This window comes from Oncorhynchus clarkii, unplaced genomic scaffold (assembly GCF_045791955.1).
Source record: "Oncorhynchus clarkii lewisi isolate Uvic-CL-2024 unplaced genomic scaffold, UVic_Ocla_1.0 unplaced_contig_9158_pilon_pilon, whole genome shotgun sequence".
Classification (NCBI taxonomy): domain Eukaryota; kingdom Metazoa; phylum Chordata; class Actinopteri; order Salmoniformes; family Salmonidae; genus Oncorhynchus; species Oncorhynchus clarkii.
Window position 1 is genome coordinate 130,543 of NW_027258079.1, and position 25,500 is coordinate 156,042.

Here is a 25,500-nt window from a genome sequence, read left to right on the forward strand (position 1 = left end):
TCTCCATCTCTCCCTCTCTCCATCTCCTGGGTTAACCAGCTCCATCCCTCTCTCCATCTCCTGGGTTAACCAGCTCCATCCCTCTCTCCCTCTCTCCATCTCCTGGGTTAACCAGCTCCATCCCTCTCTCCATCTCCTGGGTTAACCAGCTCCATCCCTCTCTCCATCTCCTGGGTTAACCAGCTCCATCCCTCTCTCCATCTCCTGGGTTAACCAGCTCCATCCCTCTCTCCCTCTCCTGGGTTAACCAGCTCCATCCCTCTCTCCATCTCCTGGGTTAACCAGCTCCATCCCTCTCTCCCTCTCTCCATCTCCTGGGTTAACCAGCTCCATCCCTCTCTCCCTCTCTCCATCTCCTGGGTTAACCAGCTCCATCCCTCTCTCCATCTCCTGGGTTAACCAGCTCCATCCCTCTCTCCCTCTCTCCATTTCCTGGGTTACCTGCTCCATCCCTCTCTCTCTCCATTTCCTGGGTTACCAGCTCCATCCCTCTCTCCCTCCATCTCCTGGGTTAACCAGCTCCATCCCTCTCTCCCTCTCTCCATCTCCTGGGTTAACCAGCTCCATCCCTCTCTCCATCTCCTGGGTTAACCAGCTCCATCCCTCTCTCCATCTCCTGCGTTAACCAGCTCCATCCCTCTCTCCATCTCCTGGGTTAACCAGCTCCATCCCTCTCTCCCTCTCCTGGGTTAACCAGCTCCATCCCTCTCTCCATCTCTCCATCTCCTGGGTTAACCAGCTCCATCCCTCTCTCCATCTCCTGGGTTAACCAGCTCCATCCCTCTCTCCCTCTCTCCATCTCCTGGGTTAACCAGCTCCATCCCTCTCTCCCTCTCTCCATCTCCTGGGTTAACCAGCTCCATCCCTCTCTCCCTCTCTCCATCTCCTGGGTTAACCAGCTCCATTCCTCTCTCCCTCTCTCCATCTCCTGGGTTAACCAGCTCCATCCCTCTCTCAATCTCCTGGGTTAACCAGCTCCATTCCTCTCTCCCTCTCTCCGTCTCCTGGGTTAACCAGCTCCATCCCTCTATCGCCATCTCCTGGGTTAACCATCTCCATCCCTCTCTCCCTCTCGCCATCTCCTGGGTTAACCATCTCCATCCCTCTCTCCCTCTTTCCCTCTCCTGGGTTAACCAGCTCCATCCCTCTCTCCATCTCCTGGGTTAACCAGCTCCATCCCTCTCTCCATCTCCTGGGTTAACCAGCTCCATCCCTCTCTCCCTCTCTCCATCTCCTGGGTTAACCAGCTCCATCCCTCTCTCCATCTCCTGGGTTAACCAACTCCATCCCTATCTCCATCTCCTGGGTTAACCAGCTCCATCCCTCTCTCCCTCTCTCCTTCTCCTGGGTTAACCAGCTCCATCCCTCTCTCACTCTCTCCATCTCCTGGTTTAACCAGCTCCATCCCTCTCTCCCTCTCTCAATCTCCTGGGTTAACCAACTCCGTCCCTCTCTCCATCTCCTGGGTTAACCAGCTCCATCCCTCTCTCCCTCTCTCAATCTCCTGGGTTAACCAACTCTGTCCCTCTCTCCATCTCCTGGTTTAACCAACTCCATCCCTCTCTCCCTCTCTCAATCTCCTGGGTTAACCAACTCTGTCCCTCTCTCCATCTCCTGGGTTAACCAGCTCCATCCCTCTCTCCATCTCTCCCTCTCTCCATCTCCTGGGTTAACCAGCTCCATCCCTCTCTCCATCTCCTGGGTTAACCAGCTCCATCCCTCTCTCCCTCTCTCCATCTCCTGGGTTAACCAGCTCCATCCCTCTCTCCATCTCCTGGGTTAACCAGCTCCATCCCTCTCTCCATCTCCTGGGTTAACCAGCTCCATCCCTCTCTCCATCTCCTGGGTTAACCAGCTCCATCCCTCTCTCCCTCTCCTGGGTTAACCAGCTCCATCCCTCTCTCCATCTCCTGGGTTAACCAGCTCCATCCCTCTCTCCCTCTCTCCATCTCCTGGGTTAACCAGCTCCATCCCTCTCTCCCTCTCTCCATCTCCTGGGTTAACCAGCTCCATCCCTCTCTCCATCTCCTGGGTTAACCAGCTCCATCCCTCTCTCCCTCTCTCCATTTCCTGGGTTACCTGCTCCATCCCTCTCTCTCTCCATTTCCTGGGTTACCAGCTCCATCCCTCTCTCCCTCCATCTCCTGGGTTAACCAGCTCCATCCCTCTCTCCCTCTCTCCATCTCCTGGGTTAACCAGCTCCATCCCTCTCTCCATCTCCTGGGTTAACCAGCTCCATCCCTCTCTCCATCTCCTGCGTTAACCAGCTCCATCCCTCTCTCCATCTCCTGGGTTAACCAGCTCCATCCCTCTCTCCCTCTCTCCATCTCCTGGGTTAACCAGCTCCATCCCTCTCTCCCTCTCTCCATCTCCTGGGTTAACCAACTCCATCCCTCTATCCATCTCCTGGGTTAACCAACTCCATCCCTCTCTCCATCTCCTGGGTTAACCAACTCCATCCCTCTCTCCATCTCCAGGGTTAACCAACTCCATCCCTCTCTCCATCTCCTGGGTTTACCAGCTCCATCCCCCTCTCCCTCTCTCCATCTCCTGGGTTAACCAGATCCATCCCTCTCTCCCTCTCTCCATCTCCTGGGTTAACCAGCTCAATCCCTCTCTCCCTCTCTCCATCTCCTGGGTTAACCAGCTCAATCCCTCTCTCCCTCTCTCCATCTCCTGGGTTAACCAGCTCCATCCCTCTCTCCCTCTCTCCAGCTCCTGGGTTAACCAGCTCCATCCCTCTCTCCATCTCCTGGGTTAACCAGCTCCATCCCTCTCTCCCTCTCTCCATCTCCTGGGTTAACCGGCTCCATCCCTCTCTCCCTCTCTCCATCTCCTGGGTTAACCAGCTCCATCCCTCTCTCCATCTCCTGGGTTAACCAGCTCCATCCCTCTCTCCATCTCCTGGGTTAACCAGCTCCATCCCTCTCTCCATCTCCTGGGTTAACCAGCTCCATCCCTCTCTCCCTCTCTCCATCTCCTGGGTTAACCAGCTCCATCCCTCTCTCCCTCTCTCCATCTCCTGGGTTAACCAACTCCATCCCTCTCTCCATCTCCTGGGTTAACCAACTCCATCCCTCTCTCCATCTCCTGGGTTAACCAACTCCATCCCTCTCTCCATCTCCAGGAATTAACCAGCTCCATCCCTCTCTCCCTCTCCTGGGTTAACCAGCTCCATCCCTCTCTCCCTCTCTCCATCTCCTGGGTTAACCAGCTCCATCCCTCTCTCCATCTCCTGGGTTAACCAGCACCATCCCTCTCTCCCTCTCTCCATCTCCTGGGTTAACCAGCTCCATCCCTCTCTCCATCTCCTGGGTTAACCAAAACCATCCCTATCTCCATCTCCTGGGTTAACCAGCTCCATCCCTCTCTCCCTCTCTCCTTCTCCTGGGTTAACCAGCTCCATCCCTCTCTCCCTCTCTCCATCTCCTGGTTTAACCAGCTCCATCCCTCTCTCCCTCTCTCAATCCCCTGGGTTAACCAACTCCGTCCCTCTCTCCATCTCCTGGGTTAACCAGCTCCATCCCTCTCTCCCTCTCTCAATCTCCTGGGTTAACCAACTCTGTCCCTCTCTCCATCTCCTGGGTTAATCAGCTCCATCCCTCTCTCCATCTCTCCCTCTCTCCATCTCATGGGTTAACCAGCTCCATCCCTCTCTCCATCTCCTGGGTTAACCAGCTCCATCCCTCTCTCCATCTCCTGGGTTAACCAGCTCCATCCCTCTCTCCATCTCCTGGGTTAACCAGCTCCATCCCTCTCTCCCTCTCCTGGGTTAACCAGCTCCATCCCTCTCTCCCTCTCTCCATCTCCTGGGTTAACCAACTCCATCCCTCTCTCCATCTCCTGGGTTAACCAGCTCCATCCCTCTCTCCATCTCCTGGGTTACCAGCTCCATCCCTCTCTCCCTCCATCTCCTGGGTTAACCAGCTCCATCCCTCTCTCCCTCTCTCCATCTCCTGGGTTAACCAGCTCCATCCCTCTCTCCATCTCCTGGGTTAACCAGCTCCATCCCTCTCTCCATCTCCTGCGTTAACCAGCTCCATCCCTCTCTCCATCTCCTGGGATAACCAGCTCCATCCCTCTCTCCCTCTCTCCATCTCCTGGGTTAACCAGCTCCATCCCTCTCTCCCTCTCTCCATCTCCTGGGTTAACCAACTCCATCCCTCTCTCCATCTCCTGGGTTAACCAACTCCATCCCTCTCTCCATCTCCTGGGTTAACCAACTCCATCCCTCTCTCCATCTCCAGGGTTAACCAACTCCATCCCTCTCTCCATCTCCTGGGTTTACCAGCTCCATCCCCCTCTCCCTCTCTCCATCTCCTGGGTTAACCAGATCCATCCCTCTCTCCCTCTCTCCATCTCCTGGGTTAACCAGCTCAATCCCTCTCTCCCTCTCTCCATCTCCTGGGTTAACCAGCTCAATCCCTCTCTCCCTCTCTCCATCTCCTGGGTTAACCAGCTCCATCCCTCTCTCCCTCTCTCCAGCTCCTGGGTTAACCAGCTCCATCCCTCTCTCCATCTCCTGGGTTAACCAGCTCCATCCCTCTCTCCCTCTCTCCAGCTCCTGGGTTAACCGGCTCCATCCCTCTCTCCCTCTCTCCATCTCCTGGGTTAACCAGCTCCATCCCTCTCTCCATCTCCTGGGTTAACCAGCTCCATCCCTCTCTCCATCTCCTGGGTTAACCAGCTCCAGCCCTCCCTCCCTCTCTCCATCTCCTGGGTTAACCAGCTCCATCCCTCTCTCCCTCTCTCCATCTCCTGGGTTAACCAACTCCATCCCTCTCTCCATCTCCTGGGTTAACCAACTCCATCCCTCTCTCCATCTCCTGGGTTAACCAACTCCATCCCTCTCTCCATCTCCAGGAATTAACCAGCTCCATCCCTCTCTCCCTCTCCTGGGTTAACCAGCTCCATCCCTCTCTCCATCTCTCCATCTCCTGGGTTAACCAGCTCCATCCCTCTCTCCATCTCCTGGGTTAACCAGCTCCATCCCTCTCTCCCTCTCTCCATCTCCTGGGTTAACCAGCTCCATCCCTCTCTCCATCTCCTGGGTTAACCAAAACCATCCCTATCTCCATCTCCTGGGTTAACCAGCTCCATCCCTCTCTCCCTCTCTCCTTCTCCTGGGTTAACCAGCTCCATCCCTCTCTCCCTCTCTCCATCTCCTGGTTTAACCAGCTCCATCCCTCTCTCCCTCTCTCAATCCCCTGGGTTAACCAACTCCGTCCCTCTCTCCATCTCCTGGGTTAACCAGCTCCATCCCTCTCTCCCTCTCTCAATCTCCTGGGTTAACCAACTCTGTCCCTCTCTCCATCTCCTGGGTTAATCAGCTCCATCCCTCTCTCCATCTCTCCCTCTCTCCATCTCATGGGTTAACCAGCTCCATCCCTCTCTCCATCTCCTGGGTTAACCAGCTCCATCCCTCTCTCCATCTCCTGGGTTAACCAGCTCCATCCCTCTCTCCATCTCCTGGGTTAACCAGCTCCATCCCTCTCTCCCTCTCCTGGGTTAACCAGCTCCATCCCTCTCTCCCTCTCTCCATCTCCTGGGTTAACCAACTCCGTCCCTCTCTCCATCTCCTGGGTTAACCAGCTCCATCCCTCTCTCCCTCTCTCAATCTCCTGGGTTAACCAACTCTGTCCCTCTCTCCATCTCCTGGGTTAATCAGCTCCATCCCTCTCTCCATCTCTCCCTCTCTCCATCTCATGGGTTAACCAGCTCCATCCCTCTCTCCATCTCCTGGGTTAACCAGCTCCATCCCTCTCTCCATCTCCTGGGTTAACCAGCTCCATCCCTCTCTCCATCTCCTGGGTTAACCAGCTCCATCCCTCTCTCCCTCTCCTGGGTTAACCAGCTCCATCCCTCTCTCCCTCTCTCCATCTCCTGGGTTAACCAACTCCATCCCTCTCTCCATCTCCTGGGTTAACCAGCTCCATCCCTCTCTCCCTCTCTCCATCTCCTGGGTTAACCAGCTCCATCCCTCTCTCCCTCTCTCCATCTCCTGGGTTAACCAGCTCCATTCCTCTCTCCCTCTCTCCATCTCCTGGGTTAACCAGCTCCATCCCTCTCTCCATCTCCTGGGTTAACCAGCTCCATTCCTCTCTCCCTCTCTCCGTCTCCTGGGTTAACCAGCTCCATCCCTCTATCGCCATCTCCTGGGTTAACCAGCTCCATCCCTCTCTCCATCTCCTGGGTTAACCAGCTCCATCACTCTCTCTCCATCTCCTGGGTTAGCCAGCTCCATCCCTCTCTCCCTCTCTCCCTCTCCTGGTTTAACCAGCTCCATCCCTCTCTCCCTCTCTCCATCTCCTGGGTTAACCAGCTCCATTCCTCTCTCCCTCTCTCCATCTCCTGGGTTAACCAGCTCCATCCCTCTCTCCATCTCCTGGGTTAACCAGCTCCATCCCTCTCTCCCTCTCTCCATCTCCTGGGTTAACCAGCTCCATCCCTCTCTCCATCTCCTGGGTTAACCAGCTCCATCCCTCTCTCCCTCTCTCCATTTCCTGGGTTACCAGCTCCATCCCTCTCTCCCTCCATCTCCTGGGTTAACCAGCTCCATCCCTCTCTCCCTCTCTCCATCTCCTGGGTTAACCAGCTCCATCCCTCTCTCCCTCTCTCCATCTCCTGGGTTAACCAGCTCCATCCCTCTCTCCATCTCCTGGGTTAACCAGCTCCATCCCTCTCTCCATCTCCTGGGTTAACCAGCTCCATCCCTCTCTCCATCTCCTGGGTTAACCAGCTCCATCCCTCTCTCCATCTCCTGGGTTAACCAGCTCCATCCCTCTCTCCCTCTCTCCATCTCCTGGGTTAACCAGCTCCATCCCTCTCTCCCTCTCTCCATCTCCTGGGTTAACCAACTCCATCCCTCTCTCCATCTCCTGGGTTAACCAACTCCATCCCTCTCTCCATCTCCTGGGTTAACCAGCTCCATCCCTCTCTCCCTCTCTCCATCTCCTGGGTTAACTAGCTCCATTCCTCTCTCCCTCTCTCCATCTCCTGGGTTAACCAGCTCCATCCCTCTCTCCATCTCCTGGGTTAACCAGCTCCATCCCTCTCTCCCTCTCTCCATCTCCTGGGTTACCAGCTCCATCCCTCTCTCCCTCCATCTCCTGGGTTAACCAGCTCCATCCCTCTCTCCCTCTCTCCATCTCCTGGGTTAACCAGCTCCATCCCTCTCTCCCTCTGAGCATGATGAGATGTTAATTGCTTAATGAACTCAGAAACCACACCTGTGTGGAAGCACCTGCATTCAATAAAAGTTGTATCCCTCATTTATTAGTGTTTTCCATTATTTTGTCAGTGACCTGTACATAACATAAGGGTTGAAGGTGCCTTGCTCAATGGCACAACGGCAGTATCAGACACCTGCGATTCTGATGCCAGAAACACTCTGTAGAACATGGACCCAGAACTTGGACCCAGACACCCAGAACATGGACCCAGAGACACAGAGACCCAGAACATGGACCCAGAGACCCAGAACATGGACCCAGAGACACAGAGACCCAGAACATGGACCCAGGGACCCAGAACATGGACCCAGAGAACCAGAACATGGACCCAGAGAACCAGAACATGGACACATGGACCCAGAACTAGAATAGTTGACCTTTGTTGTACCACAATTATAGAATATTCTATTGGTTCTATTTGTTGTATGGTCATTCTCATAGGACTGTATAGGACATTCTAAACCGTTTCCGACCCGAAATTACAGTCTACCAGAAAATAAACAAAGTAGTACAATTATTCAAATCTTAGCCAAGCTGTGAATCATGACAATTATGATATCGTATTACCTGCCATGTGACATGAGCTAGTTATGTCCTCATACACTGAGTGTACAAAACATTAACAACACCTTAATATTGTGTTGTACTGATTATGATCTCAATGTTTACAGATATACAGATCAAGCTGGACTGTGTTGTACTGATTATGATCTCAATGTTTACAGATATACAGATCAAGCCGGACTGTGTTGTACTGATTATGATCTCAATGTTTACAGATATACAGATCAAGCTGGACTGTGTAGTACCTATTATGATCTCAATGTTTACAGATAGACAGATCAAGCCAGACTGTGTTGTACTGATTATGATCTCAATGTTTACAGATATACAGATCAAGCTGGACTGTGTTGTACTGATTATGATCTCAATGTTTACAGATATACAGATCAAGCTGGACTGTGTAGTACCTATTATGATCTCAATGTTTACAGATATACAGATCAAGCCAGACTGTGTTGTACTGATTATGATCTCAATGTTTACAGATATACAGATCAAGCCAGACTGTGTTGTACTGATTATGATCTCAATGTTTACAGATATACAGATCAAGCCGGACTGTGTTGTACTGATTATGATCTCAATGTTTACAGATATACAGATCAAGCCGGACTGTGTTGTACTGATTTTGAGCTCAATGTTTTTGCAATATAAGGTCCATGAAAAGACGTATGGTATACTAAGCTACACGCTAATGTGTAAGATAACAATGAGATTTAACTAACTAACATAACAACACTACTCACCCCACCAAGACACTGGGCTGCTTGTACAATAGCCTGGGAGAACAAAACGTAATTCATTAGGTAATTGCATCATTGTAATGAAGAAATGCTGTTATTACACTCTCATCAAAAGTTGCTAGAGAAAAATAAGATTTTTTTTTTATTGGTTCTTTGGATAATCCTTTATATAACTATTTTTAGAACTGCTGAGGTTTGTGGGTTTTATGCTTGTATCGCTGTATCGTAATCTACACACAATACCCTATAATGTCGAAGCAAAAAACAAGCTTTTAGAACTTCTCAAATTTATTAAAAATAAAACATTTAAATATCAAATTTACATAACCGTTCAGACCCTTTACTCAATGCTTTGTTGAACCACCTTTGGCAACGATTACAGCCTTGAGTCTTCTTGGATATGACGCACACCTGTATTTGGGTAGTTTCTCCCATTCTTCTCTGCAGATCCTCTCAAGCTCTGTCAGGTTGAATGGGGAGCGTCGCTGCACAGCTATTTGCAGAAATGTTCAATCAGGTTCAAGTCCGGGCTCTGGCCACTCAAGGACATTCAGAGACTTGTCCCAAGCAACTCCTGCAATGTCTTGGCTGTGTGCTTAGGGTCATTGTTCTGTTTGACGGTGAACCTTTGCTCCAGTCTGAAGCCCTGATGAGGTTTTCGTCAAGGATCTCTCCGTACTTTGCTCTGTTAATCTAGTCTCACAGTCCCTGTCACTGAAAAACATCCCCACAGCATGTTGTTGCCACCACCATGCTTCACCATAGGGATGATGCCAGGTTTCCTCCAGACGTGAAGCTTGGAATTCAGGACAAAAAGTTCAATCTTGGTTTCATCAGATCAGAGAATCTTGTTTCTCATGGTCAGAGTTCTTTAGGTGCCTTTTGGCAAAGTCTAAGTGGGCTGTCATGTGCATTTTATTGAGGAGTGGCTTCCATCTGTCCACTCTACCATAGAGACCCGATTGGTGGAGTGCTGCAGAGATGGTTGTCCTTCTGGAAGGTTCTCCCATCTCCACAGATGAACTCTGGAGCTCTGTCAGAGTGACCATCAGGTTTTTGGGTCACTACCCTGATCAAGGCCTTTCTACGCCGATTGGTCAGTTTGGCCGGGCTGCTAGCTCTACGAAGAGTCTTGGTGGTTCCAAACGTCTCCCATTTAAGAATGATGGAGGTCACTGTGTTCTTGGGGACCTTCAATGCTGCAGAATCTTTTTGTTACCCTTCCCCAGATCCAATCCTGTCTCGGAGCTCTGTGGACAATTCCTTCGACCTCATGGCTTGGTTTTTGCTCTGACTATTTGCTCTGACATGCACTGTCAACTGTGGGACCTTATGTAGACAAGTGTGTGCCTTTCCAAATCATGTCCAAACAATTGAATTTACCACAGGTGGACTCCAATCAAGTTGCAGAAAACATCTCAAGGATGATCAATGGAAACAGGATGCACCTGAGCTCAATTTTCGAGTCTCATAGCAAAAAGGTCTGACAAATTTTTAGTTTTAATACATTTGCAAAAAGTTCTACAAACCTATTTTTTGCCTTGTCATCATGTGGTACAGTGTATAGATTGATGAGAAACATTTTTTTTTATTTAATCAATTTTAGAATAAGTCTGTCTTCCATTGTGTATAGATTGATGATATTAGAATAATGGAACAAAATGTGGAAAAAGTGAAGGGGTCCGAATACATTTTACATCCTGAGAAATACAACATTTTCTCAATGTGGATGTTAGCCACTTAGTCCTGTCAGTGATCAATTGATCATTTCATAATGTTATACCTGTTACCAGCATGTAAATAGATCACTTTATCCCCCAAAGTGTTGGAGGGAAAGTTGAAAAGGGCATGGGGTTGGGGGGGTGGGATACCTTTTAGAAATGCCTTTCCAATCAAGGTGTAGTAGATCTCACTTTCTTACCCTCCCCCCAACACAAAAACACAGGCCAACTACAAATGCCACCTCCATCCAGCAACTGCTAGCCCATCCCCTCTAGCACTCACGTCTGTAGCCATGAAATGCTTTAAAAGACTGGTCATGGCTCACATCAACACCATCAACTCAGACACCCTGGACCCACTCCAATTCACATTCCACCCCAACTAAACTAAGGACCCTGCGATTAAATGCCTCACTCTCCAATTTGATACTGGACTTTGATGGGTTGCCCCCAGTTGGTGTTGTTAGGCAAAAACAAATCTACCATGCTGACCCTGAACACGGGGGCCCCTCAAGGGTGTGTGCTTAGCCCACTCCTGTACTCCAACACCATCATTAAGTTTGCTGACGACATGACAGTGGTAGGCCTGATGACTGAAGACGATGAGACAGCCTAAAGGGAGGAGACCTGGCCGTGTGGTACCAGGAAAACATCCTCTCTGCAAGATGAAAGAGCTTATCTTGGAAACGGAGGACTTAGCATGTCCCCAAACATATCGACGGGTCTGTAGTGGAGACGGTCGAGATCTTCCAATTCCTCGACGTTCACATCCCTAACGACCTACTATACAGCTGCACCATTGAAAGCATCTTGACCGGCTGTATCACCGCTTGGTATAGCTACTGCTCGGCATCTGACCACAAGGTGCGTATAGTCCAGTACATCACTGGGGCCGAACTCTCTGTCATCCAGGATGTCTATACCAGGTGGTGTCAGAGGAAGGCCCTAAAAATGTTCAATGACTCTAGCCAACCAAGTAAGTCTGTTCTCTCTGCTACCACACAGCAAGCGGTATCTGAGCGTCATGTCTGGGACCAAAAGGCTGCTTAACAGCTTCTATCCCAAAGACATAAGACTGCTGAACAATTAATCAAATGGCAACCGGGACTTTCTGCGTTTCACCGTTACCTACATCTACATAGTAGTTCGATCAATCACATAACCGTACCTACATGTACATATTACCTCAATCAATCTATCTACCTGATACCCCAGTACGCTCATTACCGGTACATATGTAACCCTCGTCATTGTTCTGTTTTTGTGTTGCTTTATTGTGTTAATATTTTATTTGTACTTGTTAATGTTTTTACTTTTTAACTACATTGCTGGGAAAGCAAAAGTAAGTAAGTAGTGGTGAAATGTTATTTTATTTCTTTATTTAACCTTTATTTAACCAGGTAGGCTAGTTGAGAACACCTTTATTTAACCAGGTAGGCTAGTTGAGAACACCTTTATTTAACCAGTTAGGCTAGTTGAGAACACCTTTATTTAACCAGGTAGGCTAGTTGAGAACACCTTTATTTAACCAGGTAGACCAGTTGAGAACACCTTTATTTAACCAGGTAGGCTAGTTGAGAACACCTTTATTTAACCAGGTAGGCTAGTTGAGAACACCTTTATTTAACCAGGTAGGCTAGTTGAGAACACCTTTATTTAACCAGGTAGGCTAGTTGAGAACACCTTTATTTAACCAGGTAGGCTAGTTGAGAACACCTTTATTTAACCAGGTAGGCTAGTTGAGAACACCTTTATTTAACCAGGTAGGCTAGTTGAGAACACCTTTATTTAACCAGGTAGGCCAGTTGAGAACACCTTTATTTAACCTGGTAGGCTAGTTGAGAACACCTTTATTTAACCAGGTAGGCTAGTTGAGAACACCTTTATTTAACCAGGTAGGCTAGTTGAGAACACCTTTATTTAACCAGGTAGGCCAGTTGAGAACACCTTTATTTAACCAGGTAGGCCAGTTGAGAACACCTTTATTTAACCAGGTAGGCTAGTTGAGAACACCTTTATTTAACCAGGTAGGCTAGTTGAGAACACCTTTATTTAACCAGGTAGGCTAGTTGAGAACACCTTTATTTAACCAGGTAGGCTAGTTGAGAACACCTTTATTTAACCAGGTAGGCTAGTTGAGAACACCCTTATTTAACCAGGTAGGCTAGTTGAGAACACCTTTATTTAACCAGGTAGGCTAGTTGAGAACACCTTTATTTAACCAGGTAGGCTAGTTGAGAACACCTTTATTTAACCAGGTAGGCCAGTTGAGAACACCTTTATTTAACCTGGTAGGCTAGTTGAGAACACCTTTATTTAACCAGGTAGGCTAGTTGAGAACACCTTTATTTAACCAGGTAGGCTAGTTGAGAACACCTTTATTTAACCAGGTAGGCCAGTTGAGAACACCTTTATTTAACCAGGTAGGCCAGTTGAGAACACCTTTATTTAACCAGGTAGGCCAGTTGAGAACACCTTTATTTAACCAGGTAGGCTAGTTGAGAACACCTTTATTTAACCAGGTAGGCCAGTTGAGAACACCTTTATTTAACCAGGTAGGCCAGTTGAGAACACCTTTATTTAACCAGGTAGGCTAGTTGAGAACACCTTTATTTAACCAGGTAGGCCAGTTGAGAACACCTTTATTTAACCAGGTAGGCTAGTTGAGAACACCTTTATTTAACCAGGTAGGCCAGTTGAGAACACCTTTATTTAACCTGGTAGGCTAGTTGAGAACACCTTTATTTAACCAGGTAGGCTAGTTGAGAACACCTTTATTTAACCAGGTAGGCTAGTTGAGAACACCTTTATTTAACCAGGTAGGCCAGTTGAGAACACCTTTATTTAACCAGGTAGGCCAGTTGAGAACACCTTTATTTAACCAGGTAGGCCAGTTGAGAACACCTTTATTTAACCAGGTAGGCTAGTTGAGAACACCTTTATTTAACCAGGTAGGCCAGTTGAGAACACCTTTATTTAACCAGGTAGGCCATTTGAGAACACCTTTATTTAACCAGGTAGGCCATTTGAGAACACCTTTATTTAACCAGGTAGGCTAGTTGAGAACACCTTTATTTAACCAGGTAGGCCAGTTGAGGACACCTTTATTTAACCAGGTAGGCTAGTTGAGAACACCTTTATTTAACCAGGTAGGCCAGTTGAGAACACCTTTATTTAACCAGGTAGGCCAGTTGAGAACACCTTTATTTAACCAGGTAGGCTAGTTGAGAACACCTTTATTTAACCAGGTAGGCCAGTTGAGAACACCTTTATTTAACCAGGTAGGCCAGTTGAGAACACCTTTATTTAACCAGGTAGGCCAGTTGAGAACACCTTTATTTAACCAGGTAGGCCAGTTGAGAACACCTTTATTTAACCTGGTAGGCTAGTTGAGAACACCTTTATTTAACCAGGTAGGCTAGTTGAGAACACCTTTATTTAACCAGGTAGGCTAGTTGAGAACACCTTTATTTAACCAGGTAGGCCAGTTGAGAACACCTTTATTTAACCAGGTAGGCCAGTTGAGAACACCTTTATTTAACCAGGTAGGCCAGTTGAGAACACCTTTATTTAACCAGGTAGGCTAGTTGAGAACACCTTTATTTAACCAGGTAGGCCAGTTGAGAACACCTTTATTTAACCAGGTAGGCCAGTTGAGAACACCTTTATTTAACCAGGTAGGCTAGTTGAGAACACCTTTATTTAACCAGGTAGGCCAGTTGAGAACACCTTTATTTAACCAGGTAGGCTAGTTGAGAACACCTTTATTTAACCAGGTAGGCCAGTTGAGAACACCTTTATTTAACCAGGTAGGCTAGTTGAGAACACCTTTATTTAACCAGGTAGGCTAGTTGAGAACACCTTTATTTAACCAGGTAGGCTAGTTGAGAACACCTTTATTTAACCAGGTAGGCTAGTTGAGAACACCTTTATTTAACCAGGTAGGCCAGTTGAGAACACCTTTATTTAACCAGGTAGGCTAGTTGAGAACACCTTTATTTAACCAGGTAGGCCAGTTGAGAACACCTTTATTTAACCAGGTAGGCTAGTTGAGAACACCTTTATTTAACCAGGTAGGCCAGTTGAGAACACCTTTATTTAACCTGGTAGGCTAGTTGAGAACACCTTTATTTAACCAGGTAGGCTAGTTGAGAACACCTTTATTTAACCAGGTAGGCTAGTTGAGAACACCTTTATTTAACCAGGTAGGCCAGTTGAGAACACCTTTATTTAACCAGGTAGGCCAGTTGAGAACACCTTTATTTAACCAGGTAGGCCAGTTGAGAACACCTTTATTTAACCAGGTAGGCTAGTTGAGAACACCTTTATTTAACCAGGTAGGCCAGTTGAGAACACCTTTATTTAACCAGGTAGGCCATTTGAGAACACCTTTATTTAACCAGGTAGGTCATTTGAGAACACCTTTATTTAACCAGGTAGGCTAGTTGAGAACACCTTTATTTAACCAGGTAGGCCAGTTGAGGACACCTTTATTTAACCAGGTAGGCTAGTTGAGAACACCTTTATTTAACCAGGTAGGCCAGTTGAGAACACCTTTATTTAACCAGGTAGGCCAGTTGAGAACACCTTTATTTAACCAGGTAGGCTAGTTGAGAACACCTTTATTTAACCAGGTAGGCCAGTTGAGAACACCTTTATTTAACCAGGTAGGCCAGTTGAGAACACCTTTATTTAACCAGGTAGGCCAGTTGAGAACACCTTTATTTAACCAGGTAGGCCAGTTGAGAACACGTTTATTTAACCAGGTAGGCCAGTTGAGAACACCTTTATTTAACCAGGTAGGCCAGTTGAGAACACCTTTATTTAACCAGGTAGGCCAGTTGAGAACACCTTTATTTAACCAGGTAGGCCAGTTGAGAACACCTTTATTTAACCAGGTAGGCCAGTTGAGAACAAGTTCTCATTTACAACTGCGACCTGGCCAAGATAAAGCAAAGCAGTGCAACATAAACAACAACACAGAGTTACACATGGAGTAAAACAAGCGTACAGCCAACAGTGTGTGCAAATGTCGTGAGGAGGTAAGACAATAAATAGGCCAATAGTAGCAAAGTAATTACAATTTAGCAAATTAACACTGGAGATATAGATGTGCAGAGGATGATGTGCAAGTAGAAATACTGGTGTGCAAAAGAGTAGAAAAGCAAATAAAAACAATATGGGGATGAGGTTGGTAGATTGGATGTGCTATTTACAGATGGCTATTTACAGCTGCAGCGATCGGTTAGCTGCTCAGATAGCTGATGTTTAAAGTTAGTGAGGGAAATATAAGTCTCCATCTTCAGCTATTTTTTTCAATTCGTTCCAGTCAATGGCAGCAGAGAACTGGAAGGAAAGACAGCCAAAGAGGTTGTCACGCCATGACCTTAGAGATCCTTTTTATGTCTCTATTAAGGTGTGGTCAGGGTGTGAGTTGGGGTGGGCATTCTATGTTTTCTATTTCTTTGTGTTTGGCCGGGTATGGTCCTCAATCAGGGACAGCTGTCTATCATTGTCTCTGATTGGGAAACATACTTACTGTATTTACATGCTGGAAACAGGTAGCCATGTAGCATTAGTAAGACTTGTCAATTGATCACTGACAGGACTAAGTTGCTAATGTAATCTCACTGACCACAATGAGAATAGATTGTGTTTGTGATGTATCGTTGCTCATCAGCCATCACAAACATATTCTTACAAAACTGATGTCTTCAGCATCATTATGTTCATACGTGCAATAGATCTTCAACGATCTATACAAAATCTGGTTTAATAATATAGACACTACATATGTGTAATTTGACATTGGGGTGATAGATCACGACTCCCGTGTTTGACCTGACATTACATAATCTGTTGTAAACAGACATCAATCACAGTCAACCTCTAATTTAGTCTTAATTAGATTAGTCTTAATTTAGTCTTAATTAACATAACTAAATCCCACAGCCACTGGAGAACACACCACTACCTAATTACCAACCGCCCCGAATCAGTTCTCCATAAACTTCATGTTTACATTCATGGGTGAAACCACGTAGATTCAAATATACATGGAGATTCCACTAATTTAAAAAAAAGTTCAAATGTGTTTTTGTTCGAGAAATCGTCGCGGACGTATTCAGTCAGACGCATTGCGGAGAAGAAACTAACGTCCGTGGGCGTGGTGTAGAGTTTGGCCAGTAGCATGAAGTTTGGGTAGCCAGCCAAATGGTGAATGATGGCACAGTAAAATACTGATACACACCTTTCTGGAGAGATGATGTTCTGTTCTCTGCTCCTGAAAATACTGATACACACCTTTCTGGAGAGATGATGTTCTGTTCTCTGCTCCTGAATATACAGATACACACCTTTCTGGAGAGATGATGTTCTGTTCTCTGCTCCTGAATATACTGATACACACCTTTCTGGAGAGATGATGTTCTGTTCTCTGTCCTGAATTTGGACTTACTCAGACTGTGTGAATAAAAAGACAATGATTAATGATGGCTATACAGTATTTTTTATTTATTTTATTTTTCACCTTTATTTAACCAGGTAGGCTAGTTGAGAACACCTTTATTTAACCAGGTAGGCTAGTTGAGAACACCTTTATTTAACCAGGTAGGCTAGTTGAGAACACCTTTATTTAACCAGGTAGGCTAGTTGAGAACAAGTTCTCATTTACAACTGCGACCTGGCCAAGATAAAGCATAGCAGTGTGAACAGACAACAACACAGAGTTACACATGGAGTAAACAATAAACAAGTCAATAACACAGTAGGAAAAAAAGTCTATATACATTGTGTGCAAAAGGCATGAGGAGGTAGGCGAATAATTACAATTTTGCAGATTAACACTGGAGTGATAAATGATCAGATGGTCATGTACAGGTAGAGATATTGGTGTGCAAAAGAGCAGAAAAGTAAATAAATAATAACAGTTTGGGGATGAGGTAGGTAAAAATGGGTGGGCTATTTACCGATGGACTATGTACAGCTGCAGCGATCGGTTAGCTGCTCAGATAGCAGATGTTTGAAGTTTGTGGGAGATAAAAGTCTCCAACTTCAACGATTTTTTGCAATTCGTTCCAGTCACAGGCAGCAGAGAACTGGAAGGAAAGGAGGCCAAATGGGGTGTTGGCTTTGGGGATGATCAGTGAGATGCACCTGCTGGAGCGCGTGCTACGGGTGGTTGTTGCCATCGTGACCAGTGAACTGAGATAAGGCGGAGCTTTACCTAGCATGGACTTGTAGATGACCTGGAGTCAGTGGGTCTGGCGACGAATATGTAGCGAGGGCCAGCCGACTAGAGCATACAGGTCGCAGTGGTGGGTGGTATAAGGTGCTTTAGTAACAAAACGGATGGCACTGTGATAAACTGCATCCAGTTTGCTGAATAGAGTATTGGAAGCTATTTTGTAGATGACATCGCCAAAGTCGAGGATTGGTAGGATAGTCAGTTTTACTAGGGTAAGTTTGGCGGCGTGAGTGAAGGAGGCTTTGTTGCGAAATAGAAAGCCGATTCTAGATTTTATTTTAGATTGGAGATGTTTGATATGAGTCTGGAAGGAGAGTTTACAGTCTAGCCAGACACCTAGGTACTGATAGATGTCCACATATTCTAGGTCGGAACCATCCAGGGTGGTGATGCTAGTCAGGCGTGCTGGTGCAGGCAGCAAACGGTTGAAAAGCATGCATTTGGTTTTAGTAGCGTTAAAGAGCAGTTGGAGGCCACGGAAAGACTGTTGTATGGCATTGAAGCTCGTTTGGAGGTAAGTTAGCACAGTGTCCAAGGAAGGGCCAGAAGTATACAGAATGGTGTCGTCTGCGTAGAGGTGGATCAGGGAATCGGCCGCAGTATGAGCAACATCATTGATATATACAGAGAAAAGAGTCGGCCCGAGAATTGAACCCTGTGGCACCCCCATAGAGACTGCCAGAGGACCGGACCACATGCCCTCCAATTTGACACACTGAACTCTGTCTGCAAAGTAGTTGGTGAACCAGGCAAGGCAGTCATTAGAAAAACCGAGGATACTGAGTCTGCCGATAAGAATATGGTGATTGACAGAGTCGAAAGCCTTGGCCAGGTCGATGAAGACGGCTGCACAGTATTGTCTTTTATCGATGGCGGTTATGATATCGTTTAGTACCTTGAGCGTGGCTGAGGTGCACCCGTGACCGGCTCGGAAACCAGATACATAATACACATACTGAATCTATTGTAACTATTATCTATGCCAACAACCACCTGGTTATTCAACCCTTCAACCCTGCATATTAGAGGCTGCTGCCCCATAGACATAGACATGGAATCACTGGCCACTTTAATAATGTTTACATACTGTTTTAGTCATCTCATATGTGTATACTTTATTTTATATGTATACACTGTATTCTATTCTACTGTATTTTAGTCAATGCCACTCTGACAATGCTAATCATAATACCCATATATTTCTTAATTCCATTATTTTACTTTTAGAATGAGGCTGTAATTAAATAAAAATGTGTCCAAGGACAAGGGGCCTTAATACTTCCTGAATACACTGTACATGTAGCCTTAGAAATAAGATTCCGTAAATCAGTAACTTGCTAACATCAGATAACATTCTTTATATTAGCCATTTATGAGACTCACGTAGATCATTCCTTTAATGATCCCGCAGTAGCAATACAGGGATATAATATCTACAGAAGAGACAGGAATGCTTATGGGGGAGGTGTTGCTTTATCTATTTAGAGCCATTTCCCTGTAATGTTTAGAGAATATCTCATGTCCAGTGTTATTGAAGAGGTTGCAGGTTTACCTGCCTCATCTAAAGCCTTTTAGGGATATTTCTATAGGTCACCAAGTGCTAACATTCAGTATTTAGACAATGTGTGTGAAATGCTCGATAGTATCATCTACACTGATTGAAGTGGATGTAGCAAGTGACATCAATAAGGGATCATAGCTTTCACCTGGATTCACCTGTCAGTCTATGTTATGGATGGAAAGACATGGTGTCCTTAATGTTTTGTACACTCAGTGTGTAAACGCAACATGTAAAGTGTCGGTCCCGTGTTTCATGAGCTGAAAAAAAAATACAGGAAATGATCCAAAAAGCTTTACATCCCTGTTGGTGATCATTTCTCATTTGCCAAGATACTCCATTCACCTGATAGGTGTGGCATATCAAGAAGCTGATTAAACAACGTGATCATTGCACAGGTGCACCTTCTGCTGGGGACAATAAAAGGCCATAGACATGCTGACTGCAGGAATGTCAACCAGAGCTGATGCCAGAAAATGTTAATTTCTCTACCGTAAGCCGCCTCAAACGGCATTTTAGAGAATCTTACGTCCAATTGGCTCCAGTCTTGGTGTGAGCCGAATTAGGAGGAACTGGTACTCACTGAGCAAGCGGTGTGACTTCCTTAACAGCAATGATGAACCAATACCACAATATGACTTGTTCATATCCTTATTGGTGCCCACCACTAGTAACTGTGTACAGTACATCTCTGTTATGTTATCTCTGTAAATGATCTAACGGGTAACATTAAGGAAATAGGAAAGAGCGTTTAGAAGTACCAAGTATCATGACTTGTTGGAAGGATTTCAAAGTTCATATCAACTAACCTGGTGTTCCTCTGGTCCTCATCAACTGGGATATCTCTGTTGGAAGAGTCAAACCAAACCCTGTGAATATGAATCAATCAGAAAATCCATATCACATTATAGCATCATTAGGGTGTAATAAATTAACAGAAACTTGATCTTACCCATTGAGCCTTTCATTGAAGAAGCTGTAGTGAACATACCTTTCGGAAGAGAGGAGAAAATCAATTCAAGTCTGTCATGAAAACATTTAAAGGCCTTATTACACAAAATGTGCTGCTCACGCTGCTTTTCTTCTACATCAGATTTGCAGCCTAATTTATACGCAACGCAATAATGCAATGAGCTACTGAAAATGGGGATCCAGCTTAGTTGAGTCGAGCTACAAATTATGAGCTGCACAAGTTTACATTATCCTTACATTATCCTTAAATTACCTTGGATGTGGTGTGGGCAAAGCCTCATTCAAGGTAGCCTAGTGGTTAGAGTGTAGAGGAGGCAGGGTACCCTAGTGGTTAGAGTGTAGAGGCGTCAGGGTAGCCTAGTGGTTAGGGTGTAGAGGAGGCAGGGTAGCCTAATGGTTAGAGTGTAGAGGCGGCAGGGTAGCCTAGTGGTTAGTGTAGAGGTGGCAGGGTAGCCTAGTGGTTAGAGTGTAGAGGTGGCAGGGTAGCCTAGTGGTTAGAGTGTAGAGGAGGCAGGGTAGCCTAGTGGTTAGAGTGTAGAGGCGGCACGGTAGCCTAGTGGTTAGAGTGTAGAGGCGTCAGGGTAGCCTAGTGGTTAGGGTGTAGAGGAGGCAGGGTAGCCTAATGGTTAGAGTGTAGAGGCGGCAGGGTAGCCTAGTGGTTAGTGTAGAGGTGGCAGGGTAGCCTAGTGGTTAGAGTGTAGAGGTGGCAGGGTAGCCTAGTGGTTAGAGTGTAGAGGAGGCAGGGTAGCCTAGTGGTTAGAGTGTAGAGGTGGCAGGGTAGCCTAGTGGTTAGAGTGTAGAGGCGGCAAGGTAGCCTAGTGGTTAGAGTGTAGAGGAGGCAGGGTACCCTAGTGGTTAGAGTGTAGAGGAGGCAGGGTAGCCTAGTGGTTAGAGTGCAGAGGAGGCAGGGTAGCCTAGTGGTTAGAGTGTAGAGGCGGCACGGTAGCCTAGTGGTTAGAGTGTAGAGGAGGCAGGGTAGCCTAGTGGTTAGACTGTAGAGGAGGCAGGGTAGCCTAGTGGTTAGAGTGTAGAGGCGGCAGGGTAGCCTAGTGGTTAGAGTGTAGAGGCGGCAGGGTAGCCTAGTGGTTAGAGTGTAGAGGCGGCAGGGTAGCCTAGTGGTTAGAGTGTAGAGGAGGCAGGGTAGCCTAGTGGTTAGAGTGTAGAGGAGGCAGGGTACCCTAGTGGTTAGAGTGTAGAGGTGGCAGGGTAGCCTAGTGGTTAGAGTGTAGAGGAGGCAGGGTAGCCTAGTGGTTAGAGTGTAGAGGAGGCAGGGTAGCCTAGTGGTTAGAGTGTAGAGGAGGCAGGGTAGCCTAGTGGTTAGAGTGTAGAGGAGGCAGGGTAGCCTAGTGGTTAGAGTGTAGAGGAGGCAGGGTAGCCTAGTGGTTAGAGTGTAGAGGAGGCAGGGTAGCCTAGTGGTTAGAGTGTAGAGGAGGCAGGGTAGCCTAGTGGTTAGAGTGTAGAGGAGGCAGGGTACCCTAGTGGTTAGAGTGTAGAGGCGGCAGGGTAGCCTAGTGGTTAGAGTGTAGAGGAGGCAGGGTAGCCTAGTGGTTAGAGTGTAGAGGTGGCAGGGTAGCCTAGTGGTTAGAGTGTAGAGGAGGCAGGGTAGCCTAGTGGTTAGAGTGTAGAGGAGGCAGGGTAGCCTAGTGGTTAGAGTGTAGAGGAGGCAGGGTAGCCTAGTGGTTAGAGTGTAGAGGAGGCAGGGTAGCCTAGTGGTTAGAGTGTAGAGGTGGCAGGGTAGCCTAGTGGTTAGAGTGTAGAGGAGGCAGGGTAGCCTAGTGGTTAGAGTGTAGAGGCGGCACGGTAGCCTAGTGGTTAGAGTGTAGAGGTGGCAGGGTAGCCTAGTGGTTAGAGTGTAGAGGAGGCAGGGTAGCCTAGTGGTTAGAGTGTAGAGGCGGCACGGTAGCCTAGTGGTTAGAGTGTAGAGGAGGCAGGGTAGCCTAGTGGTTAGAGTGTAGAGGCGGCAGGGTAGCCTAGTGGTTAGAGTGTAGAGGCGGCAAGGTAGCCTAGTGGTTAGAGTGTAGAGGCGGCAAGGTAGCCTAGTGGTTAGAGTGTAGAGGAGGCAGGGTAGCCTAGTGGTTAGAGTGTAGAGGAGGCAGGGTAGCCTAGTGGTTAGAGTGTAGAGGCGGCAAGGTAGCCTAGTGGTTAGAGTGTAGAGGAGGCAGGGTACCCTAGTGGTTAGAGTGTAGAGGAGGCAGGGTAGCCTAGTGGTTAGAGTGTAGAGGCGGCAGGGTAGCCTAGTGGTTAGAGTGTAGAGGAGGCAGGGTAGCCTAGTGGTTAGAGTGTAGAGGAGGCAGGGTAGCCTAGTGGTTAGAGTGTAGAGGCAGCACGGTAGCCTAGTGGTTAGAGTGTAGAGGAGGCAGGGTAGCCTAGTGGTTAGACTGTAGAGGAGGCAGGGTAGCCTAGTGGTTAGTGTGTAGAGGCGGCAGGGTAGCCTAGTGGTTAGAGTGTAGAGGCGGCAGGGTAGCCTAGTGGTTAGAGTGTAGAGGCGGCAGGGTAGCCTAGTGGTTAGAGTGTGAGAGGAGGCAGGGTAGCCTAGTGGTTAGAGTGTAGAGGCGGCAGGGTAGCCTAGTGGTTAGAGTGTAGAGGCGGCAGGGTAGCCTAGTGGTTAGAGTGTAGAGGAGGCAGGGTAGCCTAGTGGTTAGAGTGTAGAGGAGGCAGGGTAGCCTAGTGGTTAGAGTGTAGAGGCGGCAGGGTAGCCTAGTGGTTAGAGTGTAGAGGAGGCAGGGTAGCCTAGTGGTTAGAGTGTAGAGGCGGCAGGGTAGCCTAGTGGTTAGAGTGTAGAGGTGGCAGGGTAGCCTAGTGGTTAGAGTGTAGAGGAGGCAGGGTAGCCTAGTGGTTAGAGTGTAGAGGTGGCAGGGTAGCCTAGTGGTTAGAGTGTAGAGGCGGCAAGGTAGCCTAGTGGTTAGAGTGTAGAGGAGGCAGGGTACCCTAGTGGTTAGAGTGTAGAGGAGGCAGGGTAGCCTAGTGGTTAGAGTGCAGAGGAGGCAGGGTAGCCTAGTGGTTAGAGTGTAGAGGCGGCACGGTAGCCTAGTGGTTAGAGTGTAGAGGAGGCAGGGTAGCCTAGTGGTTAGACTGTAGAGGAGGCAGGGTAGCCTAGTGGTTAGAGTGTAGAGGCGGCAGGGTAGCCTAGTGGTTAGAGTGTAGAGGCGGCAGGGTAGCCTAGTGGTTAGAGTGTAGAGGCGGCAGGGTAGCCTAGTGGTTAGAGTGTAGAGGAGGCAGGGTAGCCTAGTGGTTAGAGTGTAGAGGCGGCAGGGTAGCCTAGTGGTTAGAGTGTAGAGGCGGCAGGGTAGCCTAGTGGTTAGAGTGTAGAGGAGGCAGGGTACCCTAGTGGTTAGAGTGTAGAGGTGGCAGGGTAGCCTAGTGGTTAGAGTGTAGAGGAGGCAGGGTAGCCTAGTGGTTAGAGTGTAGAGGAGGCAGGGTAGCCTAGTGGTTAGAGTGTAGAGGAGGCAGGGTAGCCTAGTGGTTAGAGTGTAGAGGAGGCAGGGTAGCCTAGTGGTTAGAGTGTAGAGGAGGCAGGGTAGCCTAGTGGTTAGAGTGTAGAGGAGGCAGGGTAGCCTAGTGGTTAGAGTGTAGAGGAGGCAGGGTAGCCTAGTGGTTAGAGTGTAGAGGAGGCAGGGTACCCTAGTGGTTAGAGTGTAGAGGCGGCAGGGTAGCCTAGTGGTTAGAGTGTAGAGGAGGCAGGGTAGCCTAGTGGTTAGAGTGTAGAGGTGGCAGGGTAGCCTAGTGGTTAGAGTGTAGAGGAGGCAGGGTAGCCTAGTGGTTAGAGTGTAGAGGAGGCAGGGTAGCCTAGTGGTTAGAGTGTAGAGGAGGCAGGGTAGCCTAGTGGTTAGAGTGTAGAGGAGGCAGGGTAGCCTAGTGGTTAGAGTGTAGAGGTGGCAGGGTAGCCTAGTGGTTAGAGTGTAGAGGAGGCAGGGTAGCCTAGTGGTTAGAGTGTAGAGGCGGCACGGTAGCCTAGTGGTTAGAGTGTAGAGGTGGCAGGGTAGCCTAGTGGTTAGAGTGTAGAGGAGGCAGGGTAGCCTAGTGGTTAGAGTGTAGAGGCGGCACGGTAGCCTAGTGGTTAGAGTGTAGAGGAGGCAGGGTAGCCTAGTGGTTAGAGTGTAGAGGCGGCAGGGTAGCCTAGTGGTTAGAGTGTAGAGGCGGCAAGGTAGCCTAGTGGTTAGAGTGTAGAGGCGGCAAGGTAGCCTAGTGGTTAGAGTGTAGAGGAGGCAGGGTAGCCTAGTGGTTAGAGTGTAGAGGAGGCAGGGTAGCCTAGTGGTTAGAGTGTAGAGGCGGCAAGGTAGCCTAGTGGTTAGAGTGTAGAGGAGGCAGGGTACCCTAGTGGTTAGAGTGTAGAGGAGGCAGGGTAGCCTAGTGGTTAGAGTGTAGAGGCGGCAGGGTAGCCTAGTGGTTAGAGTGTAGAGGAGGCAGGGTAGCCTAGTGGTTAGAGTGTAGAGGAGGCAGGGTAGCCTAGTGGTTAGAGTGTAGAGGCAGCACGGTAGCCTAGTGGTTAGAGTGTAGAGGAGGCAGGGTAGCCTAGTGGTTAGACTGTAGAGGAGGCAGGGTAGCCTAGTGGTTAGTGTGTAGAGGCGGCAGGGTAGCCTAGTGGTTAGAGTGTAGAGGCGGCAGGGTAGCCTAGTGGTTAGAGTGTAGAGGCGGCAGGGTAGCCTAGTGGTTAGAGTGTGAGAGGAGGCAGGGTAGCCTAGTGGTTAGAGTGTAGAGGCGGCAGGGTAGCCTAGTGGTTAGAGTGTAGAGGCGGCAGGGTAGCCTAGTGGTTAGAGTGTAGAGGAGGCAGGGTAGCCTAGTGGTTAGAGTGTAGAGGAGGCAGGGTAGCCTAGTGGTTAGAGTGTAGAGGCGGCAGGGTAGCCTAGTGGTTAGAGTGTAGAGGCGGCACGGTAGCCTAGTGGTTAGAGTGTAGAGGTGGCAGGGTAGCCTAGTGGTTAGAGTGTAGAGGAGGCAGGGTAGCCTAGTGGTTAGAGTGTAGAGGCGGCACGGTAGCCTAGTGGTTAGAGTGTAGAGGAGGCAGGGTAGCCTAGTGGTTAGAGTGTAGAGGCGGCAGGGTAGCCTAGTTGTTAGAGTGTAGAGGCGGCACGGTAGCCTAGTGGTTAGAGTGTAGAGGCGGCAAGGTAGCCTAGTGGTTAGAGTGTAGAGGAGGCAGGGTAGCCTAGTGGTTAGAGTGTAGAGGAGGCAGGGTAGCCTAGTGGTTAGAGTGTAGAGGCGGCAAGGTAGCCTAGTGGTTAGAGTGTAGAGGAGGCAGGGTACCCTAGTGGTTAGAGTGTAGAGGAGGCAGGGTAGCCTAGTGGTTAGAGTGTAGAGGCGGCAGGGTAGCCTAGTGGTTAGAGTGTAGAGGAGGCAGGGTAGCCTAGTGGTTAGAGTGTAGAGGAGGCAGGGTAGCCTAGTGGTTAGAGTGTAGAGGCAGCACGGTAGCCTAGTGGTTAGAGTGTAGAGGAGGCAGGGTAGCCTAGTGGTTAGACTGTAGAGGAGGCAG

General features: G+C 48.2%; 1 pseudogene; it reads right to left on the minus strand.

Annotated features, from left to right (window-relative positions):
• The window catches only part of LOC139395233 (globoside alpha-1,3-N-acetylgalactosaminyltransferase 1-like), a 68,131-nt pseudogene extending 48,076 nt beyond the window's left edge, over window positions 1-20,055 (minus strand).
• Window positions 20,056-25,500: the final 5,445 nt, after the last annotated feature.